Consider the following 12,196-nt stretch of genomic DNA (forward strand, 5'->3'; position numbering starts at 1 on the left):
CTTTTCTTTGTCAGCATGTGTATAGTAAGGAACAGACAACATGGCACCGGCCAGGTAGAAGGCCTGTCTACATAATAAAAGATTAGGGTGGGGTGGGGGTGGCCAGATTCTCGTGTGCTATGCAAATGGTACACCTGGTCCAACCCATTTTTCCTCCCCTATGTAAATCAGAAACCGATTCCTCATGCTTGTCTATAAACCCCATGCATTTCACCACAGGACTAGCAACGCGTTTTTCTCTGGGACCCCTCTCTCTGCAGCAGAGAGGGCTCTTTTTCTTTTGTCTATGAAGCTTCTGCTCTTAACTTCACTCTGGTGTGCCCGTATCCTAGTTTTCCGTGGCCGTGGGACAATGAACCCTGAGTACTATCCCAGACAACAACACTGCTTCAACACCACGAAGAGGAAACTAGGATGTAATCCAGAGGGAGGGCTGGGCGCGGTGGCTCATGCCTATAATCCCAACCTTTGGAAGGCCAACGGGGGAGGATCGCAACGTCAGGAGTTCGAGACCAGGCTGGCCAATATGGTAAACTGGCTGGTCAATTTGTCTCTACTAAAAATACAAAAAAATTAGCCAGCGTGGTGGCGGGCACCTGTAGTCCCAGCTACTCAGGAGGCTGAGGCAGGAGAATTGCTTGAACCCAGGAGGTGGAGGTTGCAGTGAGCTGAGATCGTGTCACTGCACTCCAGCCTGGGTTACAGAGTGAGACTCCGTCTCAAAAAAAAAAAAAAAAAAATTCCAGAGGGAGGCCTCAGATACATAGGTCACACCTTGAGGAAAGCAGGAAGGCACAAATACCTTAGCTAATGGGTCAAACTAAGCTCAGACCCAGGACCTTTATCCCAGCAGTGACAGAGGGAAGCTTGTGATTTTAAAGCTTCAAAGCGCAAGCAGCTAGTAGAGGCAGGCAGATCAGCAGCAGTGTGAGAAGGCACAACTGCAGTCCCATAGAAACAACAGCCTGGTTTACCCGGATGACAGGCAGAGTCTCTGGCAAACAGGGAAAAGTCTGTTACTGGTGAATTGAGGTATTAGTTAAATATGCCTTCTGCCAGGCAATACTGTCTCAATTTTGCCTCCTGGTATACTTGTCTCTCCAGACACTGTTACCAGACCCAACTGGGGTCTGCTTACTCACCAGGCACAGTAAAGCCAAACAAGCAGCACCAAGACTTTGCAGTGGGAGAAAGGAGCGCATTTATTTGCAGGGTGCCAAGCAAGGAGAATAAGGCAGCTAATGCTTTTAAGTCCCAACCTCCCTGATGGCTGGCCAGCAATGGTTTTTATAGTCAGGAGTAAATTTCGGGAAAGCAGAAGTTACAGGCAAAATCATAAACCAGTACACGGAGCTTATACATTGGTTTAGCCTAAAAGGTAGGCTATCTTGAAGTCAAGAGGGGGATTCCAAGTCATAGGTGGATTCAAAGACTCTCTGATTTGTGACTGGTTAAGGAAATGAAGATTTGTCTAAAATCTTGAGGTCAGCAGAAAGTAATGTTAAGGTCTGCTCTACGGGTGTGACTTGCACCAGGGCCCTCAGGAAGAAATTTAGAACAAAGAAAGGCAGTCAGAGTTAAGTCTTCAGTTCCCTCTCATATGAGGTCTGTGTGCCAATGAATCAGTTTGGTGGGGCTCCAGGTTTCTGAAAAACAACTCAGGGATGTTAGATTTTATCTTTAGTTTCTTTTTCTTCTCTCTCTCTCTCTTTTTTTTTTTTTTTTTTTTTTTTTTTTGTTTGAGACAGGGTCTCACTCTGTTGCTCAGGCTGGAGTGCAGTGGTGCAGTACAATCACGGCTCGCTGTAGCCGATCTCCAGGACTCAAGCAATTCTTCCCCCTCAGCCACCTGAGTAGCTGGGACTACAGGTGCATGTCACCATGCCCAGCTATCTTCAGTTTCTACAGGGAACCAAACATTTTGTGATTCTAGCGTCCTTGGCTGTTGTTTTAAACTATTATTACTTTCTTGCTTATCAGGTTGCTCATTTACTTCTCGGAGCTGGCTAGGTACCTGGAATTTCCTTGAAGGAACTCAAGTTTTTCCTTTATTTCCATGCTTGCGGTACCCTGGCAGGCCTCTAAGAGGGGTCCCTGCTCCATCTCAACACCATCTCAATACTTCTCAAGAGCAGAGTTGTGTCTTATTCTTTGTGTCTTTACCCTCAAGCATAGTTCTTGGCATAGGGATGTATTTAGGACATTTAATGAAATTACTTCAATGAAGGACTGACTCAGAGGCAATGAACCAGGAGCTTGGAGAAGCAGAGGACCCCAAATCTGGAGAAGACCTGTGGCAAGACTAACTCAATGCTGAGCATGTGCATATTTGCTCTAGGACTTATGTCAACTTTTGGGGTCAGGATTGGGCCTAATTTCTGGAATATGGCTATACTCACAGATGTACAGTAAAGAAACCATAATAGTGGGAATCTGATTGATAGGATTTTTTTTTTGGAATGACTACCTCAAAGGAGATAAAAAGCAGAAAATGTGATTGTATCAGTTAACTTTTGTTGTCTAACAGTCCATTCCAAAACTTAGGGGCTTAAAATAATAAACATTTGTTATAGATTTGTAGTCGAGACTGGTTCAACTGGGGCTTGATAGTGTCCAGTGGCCTCACCCACACATGTGGCATTTGCAGACTGGTTGATCCTGAGAGGAGGCCTCCGTTGAGGCAGCCTGTCACTGCTGCATAAGGGCTCTCCTCTTTCAGCAGGCTAATTTAGATCTTTCACATGATGATCTCAAGGTTCCAGGTCTCTGCTTATATTTGCTATTGTCCCACTGGCCAAGTCAGGATAAGGGCCAAGCCTACATTCAGGTGGAAGGGAAATAGAGTCCAACCCTTAGTGGCAGAAACTACAGAAATCACACTCTAAAGAATTCTACTTACAGGGATGGGAAGCATTGGGGGCTACCTTTTGCAACCTACCTCAATAATTTTGTAGGTACTATTTATGTTTCAGTTTTACAGTTTTATAAGGAACAGAAGAAAAAGAAGAACAAAGACTAGGAGATATTATAGCAAATAAAAGATTCTGTAGGAGGCAAATTAATAATGTGAAAAATACATACATTTCCTGTAGTAACGTAGGTGTGAGTTGGGGGTCTTGGCTTTGCTAAGTAACAGATTTGTGTTAATGTGCTGGCTCTTTCTGTAATTTTTGACTAATTAGTTTGGTGTCTGCCATGATTCTTCACTGTAGAATTACTCTTTTTCCCTGTCCATATTTTCTTCTTTGGACTTGAGTCATTAAGTCCTGCCTGCATTCAAAAAAAGGAGAACATGGATGGAACTGGAGGCTATTATCCTTAGCAAACTAATGCAGGAACAGAAAACCAAATACGATGGGTTCTCACTTATAAGTGGGAGCTAAATGATAAGAATTTATGAACACAAAGAAGGAAGCAACAGACACTGGGGTCTACTTGACCCCAGGAGGGTAGGGGGAGGGAGAGGACCAGAAAAGATAACGGTTGGGTACTGGGCTTAATACCTGGGTGATGAACTAATCTCTACAACAAACCCTCGTGACATAAGTTTACCTATGTAACAAACCTTCATAGGTATCCTTGAACCTAAAAGTAAAAAAGAAAAAAAGAAGAGAATTAAGCTTCACTGTCCATAGGGGCAGTATGTACATGTATTATATGGAATTCTTCTGCAAAGAAGAGTTGTCCTCTTTTCTTATTTCTTTTTAATGTCTCTGGGATCTTAGGAATGGCCTCCTTTTCATTCTTGAGATTATTTATACTTTCTCTCTCTTTTTTTTTTTTTGTTTAGTCTTGTTTGGGTTTATACATTTTATATACCTTTGAAAAGAAACAATGTTTAGTTTTAATGAAACTCCGTTTATATTTTTCTCTGTTGTGTGTTGGTTTTCTATTTATTTTCTTTATTGTTTTATTGATCCTACATTCTTTGTTTTAAATTTGCTGTTTATTTTCTAGCTTTTGGAGTTGAATTATTAGTGCATTGATTTTTCAGTCTTTCTTCTTTAATAATATATTTGTTTAAAACTACAAGTTTCCAGAAAACGTGGGTTAAGTTGTAGTCCACAAGTTTTGGTATGTCTTACTTACGCTAGTATTTAGTTCAAAATATCTTGTAATTTTCATTGTGATTTTTTCTATGACCCATATCTAAGATTGTTGGTTTCCAAATATTTGAAGATGTTCTGGCTACGTTTTTGTTATTGAATTCTAGCTTATTCCACTATGCTTGGAAAACATAATCTATGAGATTTCAATACTAAATATTTTGAGACTTGGTTTAGGCCCAATTTATGGCTAATTTCAGCAAATCTTCTGTGTATATTTTAAAAGAAGATGTATTTGACAGCTGTTTGGTGTTCTTTTCTTTTATGATCCCAAAAGTGTCTGAGACAGGTCTCAATCAGTTTGGAAAGTTTATTTTGCTAAGATTAAGGACGTGCCCCTGATAGCCTCAAGAGGTCCTGACAACATATGCCCAAGGTGGTTGGGGTACAGCTTGGTTGTACATTTGGGGTACATTTTAGAGAGTACAATTGGGGTACATTTTATAGAGACATGAGACATCAATCAATATGTGTAAGATATACATTGGTTCAGCCCACAAAGGCAGAGCAACTTGAAGTGGGGGTCTTCTAGGCCATAGGTAGATAAGAGACAGAAGGTTGCATTTTTTGGGGTCTTTGGCCAGCCTTTCACTAAATACACAATTTACATGTGGGAGGGGTAGAGGAATAATCACTTATGCCCTAGTGTGGCTCAGTGAATCAGAGTGAATCTCAGTGAATTATGTAAAGTTTTATGTAAACAATAGAGTAGAGGAAGCAGCGAGACAGGCACTTGTCTCAGGTGAGCAGAGGGATGACTTTGAGTTCTGTCCCTTGTCCCCACACCTGTGAAGATAAACTACCAATTTACATTGCGGGGGGAAATTCAACAGAACTTTTTTACAGTAAAGATCTTGTAGGCAAGTTGTGAAGGAGTTATGTAACTTTTTCTTTTTCTTTTTTTAAAAATCTTTTAGCTATCTTATTTAGGAATAAAATGGGAGACAGTTTTGTCTGACACAGGTCCCAGCTTGAGTTTCCCTTGGCCTAGTGATTTTGGGGTCCCAAGATTCATTTTTCTTTCACAATATGTTAATCATGGCATGTATGTTAATTGTTTTAATTTTGTGTCTCTTCTGACTTATCTATTATCTGTCAGTTTTGAAGAGAAGTGTGTTAATATCTCTAACTAGAAATGTACATTTGTCTACTTCTCCTTTTAAGTTGTATTATGTTTAACCTAGTGTGTTATAGGCTGTGTTATTTGGTGATAACAATTTTCAGATTGTTATATCCTTATTTAGAATTGACCCTTTTTCATTGTAAACCGTCTTTTTGATACCTAACAATGCTTCTTCCCTTAAAATGTACTTGTCTAATATTGGTAGAGGCAGGTGATCTTTCTTTTGGTAAATGTTTACATAATAAATCCTCTGCTTGGTTTTTTTTTCCTTCAAACTTTCTGTGTCTCTCTTATAAGCGGCGCATAGTAGAAGTGAAAATAAAAAACCCTAAATCTGGCCAGGCGTGGTGACTGACACCTGTAATCCCAGCACTTTGGGAGGCTGAGGCAGGCAGATCACTTGAGGCCAGGAATTCAAGACCAGATTGGCCAATAAGGTAAAACCCTGTCTCTACTAAAAATACAAAATTAGCCAGGTGTGGTGATGTGTGCCTGTAATCCCAGCTACTCAGGAGGCAGAGGCGGGAGAATCACTTGAACCTGGGAGGCAGAGGTTTCGGTGAGCTGAGATCATGCCACTGCACTCCATGCTGGGCAACACAGCCAGACTCTGTCTTAAAACAAAACAAAACAAAAACCCAAATCTCCAGTCTCACAAGCTTTTTAATTGGAGTACTTAAAGTACACATATTTGGTAGAATACTGATGTAATGTTATTTACGCCTATCATCTGTTTCTTTTTTATTTGTCCCACCTGTTCTTTGCTTATTTTTCTCATTTCTTGTTTGTTTTTAGATTAGTCAAGTTGCTTTTAATTATTTTATTCTCCTTTTTTCACTTTATAATCATGTATGCTTTCATTATATTTCTAATGTTACTACAGAGAATAAAATATACATCACCTCAAAGAGTTTTAGTCTGCGTTGGAACTATATAAAATATAAGTTAGATAAGATGATTGAACAAGTTTCCTGCTCAGACTTGCAGGAAATTGGACACTGTGAGTTTGTGAAAGCAAGAAGAGACAGTATTTATAATCATGCTGGGACAACAGATGCCAACTAGGCCTGTCCTGGGCTGACTTCTTCCTATGTTTATTCTCTAGATAAGGCACCAGGTGGTTAATAAAGTCACCATGTAAAAATCACGGACTGCTTATTTTAGTCAAGGGGTAGTTCTAGATGTTGGAGTGTCAAATAAGATAGTTTCTCCTTGCAGTATTTCATATTATTTTTTAAACCTTAAAGTCCATATATCTGAGTCTTTTCCTTGTATTCTCAGAAAAAAAGTGTGTGTGCTTTGGGGTGGGTAGAAGTAAGAGAAGAGTACTGGGTAGACAGAGAACCAAAGTGGAAAGAGGGTAAATCCAAGGAGGGGGAAACCCATGAACTGGTGCACAGTGTAGGCAGCTTAAACTTGAAGGATGAGGAGAAATGGATCACAGATAGCTGAAAGTTTTTGTAAGCTATGAAGCTCTTATCTGGGAGGAAAAAGGTAAGAAACTCCTAGAGAGGGAGAAAGTTTAGGAAGCTACCAGGGTGAGGAGAGAGGAGGACTAAGAACACAATCAAGATTCTTGAGGTGGAATATAAGGCCAGGTGCGGTGGCTCGCGCCTGTAATCCCAGCACTTTGGGAGGTGGAGGTGGCTGGATCACTTGAGCTCAGGAGTTTGAGACCAGCTACTCGGGAGGCTGAGGTAGAAGAATTGCTTGAGCCTGGGAGGCTGAGTACACTACAGCCTGGGTGACAGAGACCTTGTCTCAAAAAAAAAAAAAAAAAAAAAAAAAGGTTCTTTAGGGAGAACATAGACACATAGACATAGAACATAGACTCTGAGAAAGCTCCGCAGTCTGTTGAGAAGCTGATTATGCCTCTAGCTGGGATGATACACAGAAAAAAAACTATTTTTTGAAACCCTGTTTCTTTCCCCCAAAATCATTATTAGAGCACAGTTGATTATGAGAGATGCTTTATTCATTACTCTGGGGATATCAAATAAACTATATAAATTTGTAAAACTCTTGTCTGCCTCAGGAAATATAAAGAACTTGTGATCAATGTTGAGTGTAAACAGATTGGGAAAGAGGCCCTGAGCAATGGTAATATTTTTGCAGAGCTGTAAACTGTCAGTAAACGTGTGTGTGAGTGTGTGTGTGATCATGCGTTAGAACTTTTTTCTTTCCATTTCTTATATCTCCGTACTGCTAAGGGATTCATAACAGCATCAGTTTTTATTTGCATTTAGTAAAGTTTTGAAAAACCCCATCAGCTAAACTAGATAAAACTCAAATTACTAATCTTCCACTTCCATGCCAAATCCTACTTGCCACCAGTCAAAAAGCCAAGGATTACAGTTACTCCACATGTCTGATTCTTTGAGAAGCTGCTTTTGAGAAAATCCATTTTACCATCAGTGCCCTATTTAACTTGGCTCTTCCTCTTTCCCCGCGAAAACCTCTGTTAGGTTAGAAAAATGCAGTAGCCAGGCACGATGGCTCATGCCTGTAATCCCAGCAGTTTGGGAGACTGAGGCGGGTGGATCACCTGAGGTCAGGAGATCGAACCATCCTGGCTAACACTGTGGAACCCCGTCTCTACTAAAAATACAAAAAATTAGTTGGGCGTGGTGGTGGTGCACACCTGTAATCCCAGCTACTCGGGAGGCTGAGGCAGGAGAATCGCTTGACCCTGGGAGGTGGAGGTTGCAGTGAGCCGCGATCATGCTACTGCACTCCAGCCCTGGGTGACCGAGGAAGACTCCATCTCAAAAGAAAGAAAGAAAGAAAGAAAGAGAGAGAGAGAGAGAGAGGGAGAGAGGGAGAGGGAGAGAGGGAGAGAGGGAGAGAGGGAGAGAGGGAGAGAGGGAGAGAGGAGAGAGAGAGAGGAGAGAGGTGAGAAATAAATATGAGGACCATCAAGAAGAAAGAAAGAAGAGAAAAAAAAGCAAAGAAAGAAAGAAAAATGTAATAGCTTGTGTCAAATGAAATGCATGATTCTGAGTCACTTCCTAGGGGTTATGTCTGCTGCTTTAGTTCAGACCAATTGGAAATCTCACCTGATGCCAGAGACAGGATGGGAGAGGCTAGCTAGATTTTTCTACTCTGCTACCAGGCATGGCATTCCCTTTGATGTTCCTAGGAGAGTTTTCCATGAGAGAGGCTGATACTAAGAGTCTCTCTTCATTCCAGTAAAAGCAATCCATTTTTCTTTTCATCTGCATTAATGTCACAGAAATCTTATTCACCTCAGAAACTTTGCCATGCAAAAAGAAATCTTAGTTATCCACATTTCCCCTTCTGTTTGTCTTTAGAGTTAGCTGGTCTCATGGAGTGTGTGTGTGTGTGTGTGTAGGGGGGGTGCCGTTGGGGGGAGGGGAGTGGGTAGAGACCAGGATAGGGCAGATGGTCTGTAAAAGGATGTGGATGCCAAGCTATAAAAATCATAAAGTATATTTTTTCATGACAGCATTAATTTCTTGACAGAATCCATAAGCCTCAGTGTTGGCAGCTATAAAAGTCCCTCTGGGGCTCTCACATGAGTGACTGTTACCAGGAAGGCCCAACTGTGTAGCCTTTTCTTTCCTGATGCAAACACACTGGTTTATATTAAGTAACCTCCGATTCGTGGAGACCAATGTCCTTTACACCTTTGAAACTAAGCCCTCTCACAAGCTCTCTCAGCTCTAAAACAAGGCTTAGCTAAGTTTGATACAGGCCGAGATCCAAAATTTACTGCTTTCCTGAAATAATTTTGAAGTCACTGGAACATTGATGTGCATGTGTTTCTGTGTGTGTAATTTGCATTTTGTGGTTCCCCAGACAACATGAGTGGATATGTAGAGACAATTTTGTGGGTAAAGAAAGACTTTAGACAAACGAATAGGCAGACATACAACTAAATCAATAAATGACTTAAGAATTGAATTTTGAAATTGTTCACTGTGTTCAGCTTTCTGGAGGACACAGATCAATAACATTTGTGACAGTATTACTTTTACATCATGCAGGATTTATGTATGAAGAAAAATTATATAGGTCACTTTTCTATAAAGGAGTTATTTCTTGCTGATCATATATTTTGCTTGGTATGGCTGGATGGTTAGAAAAGTATCCTGTAAGTTAAACCCTCATCACAAACATATTAATGCAAATCTCCATGTACCATGAGGCCATTTTGAATATTATCATTTTAAGCCTTTTAAATAAGACCATTTTATTTACAAATGATAAATTTCAATTCAAGTAAGCTTTGACAACGGGGTAAATTTCCTGTAAATGTATATGAGTGTCGCATGTATTTGCATGAGGAGTTGAACAAGCAAATCACGAGAAGGGTGGAGATGCAATTAGACTTTCAGAACATTGGAAACCAGAAGTTTGAACACCTCCAGAATATTCTGTCCATGATTCTTGCTTCTTTTTCTCTCAGTTTGCATAATTCTGAAGCCAGTGAACCGGCTTCCTTTATAGGGTGGGGAACATGGCAACAATAACTTCTGATGTTCACAACTTTAGTCCCCACTGCGAAAGAGGGTGGTCCTAAGTTTAAAAGTGCCAGGGAAGGGATTCCATTAGTTCAGCTGGGCAAGATGTCCAACTTTGGACTAATTAACAGTGGCTAATAAAGTGGGGTACTAGAGAGGCCCAATTTTGGTCATGCATCTACCCTTGAACCAATGAATGTGACTAATGGATCAGAATTCCTGGCAAGAACCTGGAAGCTCTCATGGTCATTGAGTTTGATATAGAAGAGGGTTCCCATATGAAGAAAGGACATCATAAACACTCCCTAAGGTTTCTTATTGTGAGAAGTAGGTGAGCAATATAGGTCACATGAAAGGAGCAGCTTCATTTCCTTCACCTTACTCATTCGACTTTATGCCCTGCATATTACTTTGGTGTAGGCTTATGAAATTGATTATATGAATTGGAATTATCTCCAACTAAATTAGAGTCAAAAGACCAGGAGAAGAAAAAGTACTCAGGGCACAAGCATCTGCCCAGTGATTATGCCTCAAACCAGCTGCCAAAATGATTGACTATGCCCTTAAGACCAGTTTTACCTAGCAGCTGCTGAAAGGAACTTCCATGACTCTCTCTTATTTTTTTTGAGATGGAGTTTTGCTCTGTGCCCAGGCTGGAGTACGCTGGCATGATCTCAGCTCACTGCAACCTCCACCTCTGCCTCCACCTCCTGGGTTCAAGCAATTTTCCTGCCTTAGCCTCCCAAGTAGCTGGGATTACAGACACCTGCCACCATGCCCGGCTCATTTTTGTGTTATTAGTAGAGATGGGGTTTCACCATGTTGGCTGTCTCGAACTCCTGACCTCAGGTGATCCTCCCGCCTCGGCCTCCCCAAGTATTGGGATTACAGGCGTGAGTCACTGTAATCTTAAATCCCTTCCCTGGAACATTTAAACTTAGGACCACCCTCTTTGGCATTGGGAACTAAAGTTGTGAGCATCAGAAGTTATTGTTGCCATGTTCCCCACCCTGTATAGGAAGCCAGTTCACTGGCTTCAGAATTAAGCAAACTGAGAGAAACAGAAGCAAGAATCATGAACAGAATATCCTCGAGGTGTTCAAACTTCTGATTTCCAATGTTCTGAAAATCTAATCGTTTTACCTACTGCTGTTATTCATCAATCAGAACTTACCGGCTCCCAAAAACTTTGCTAGTGTGAATAAATTTCATTTCAAACAATATGTAATATTTCTCTTTCTAATAAAATCCCTAACCTTCTCTTTGTTCTTTGGACATCCCAAAGACCACCTGGTTTGTGTACATGTCACAAATTACAATTCATTTTTTCCCAAATAAAACATTGTATTTAAAGATTTGTCTCTATATTTTTATTTGACTTTGACATACAAAAGATTTGTCTCTATATTTTTATTTGACTTTGACATACATAGGGTCAGAAGCAGAGTCTGAAGTGAACTCACCTTGGAGAGATCAGTAGTTTCTGGAAGTATCACATGCAGGACCCACACTGAAGCCATTGGAGTCCTCTGCTTCTACAGGTCACTTATATCCCCTCAATAATCTCTCTCAGCTTGAACTCCCATTTTTCTTTTGGCTGAGTTCTTCAGTTTTATTTGGGAATTGTTTAAGACGGGCCCTTATTCCTGTTCATGGGACCTCCTGTTTCTGAGGGATTTTTTTCCCCTCCTTTTGAAGAAGGCTCGTTGTCCTTCCTGATAAGTACATACTTTATCTTTTGGTTCGTTTATACTCTTGGATTTTGTTTAGACTTTTGTGTATTCAGCAGTAAGGCAAGTCACCTAGATAAATGAATTTACCTTATGGAGTCTCAAAGTTCAAAGGTATGCTAAGATCATCCTTCCCCTTTCTAGGACTCCAGCTGGCGGCATGCTTCAAAATTATGGGGATCAATTAAACAGTTTGTTTGTCTTAGAACTAAACTAAAAGGCTGTGGCTATAAAATCATACGGCCCAAATAGGATGCATATGTCAGCTGGTGTCTTGAGGCTCCAAGAAACATTGACGATTCAAAGATTACCTTGCCACAAAGTCCTGTCTCGATGCCAGCTGAGACTTTCTCGTCCAGAGTCTGCTCCTCACCTTCCTATGCCTCCTCCTCCGTAGCATTCTCTAAGTTTGACTCTCTTTTCTCCAAAGCTCCTCAGTTTGGTATACTGACTATTTTAATAAAAAGACACTCGAAAAACTGCAGGTACAAAAGAAAATCATTTTGACATTTTTGCTGTTTCTTAAAAGCAAAAGATGAAATTCTCATGTAAAAGACACCCTTCCTCTATTACAAGGAAAGCCAACATTCTGTATCTTCAAGGATGAGAAACTGAGACCAAGAGAGTGCTGTACCAACCTTGTGAGAATAACTCTTACCTTTTAAGCATCCATGAATAATTCAGCCACATTTTCAGTGTTAACTATTCTTTGCCCAATCCAGTATATTGGTAACTGACTCAAATTGCTTTATC

Source organism: Rhinopithecus roxellana, chromosome 8, assembly GCF_007565055.1.
Source record: "Rhinopithecus roxellana isolate Shanxi Qingling chromosome 8, ASM756505v1, whole genome shotgun sequence".
NCBI classification, from domain to species: domain Eukaryota; kingdom Metazoa; phylum Chordata; class Mammalia; order Primates; family Cercopithecidae; genus Rhinopithecus; species Rhinopithecus roxellana.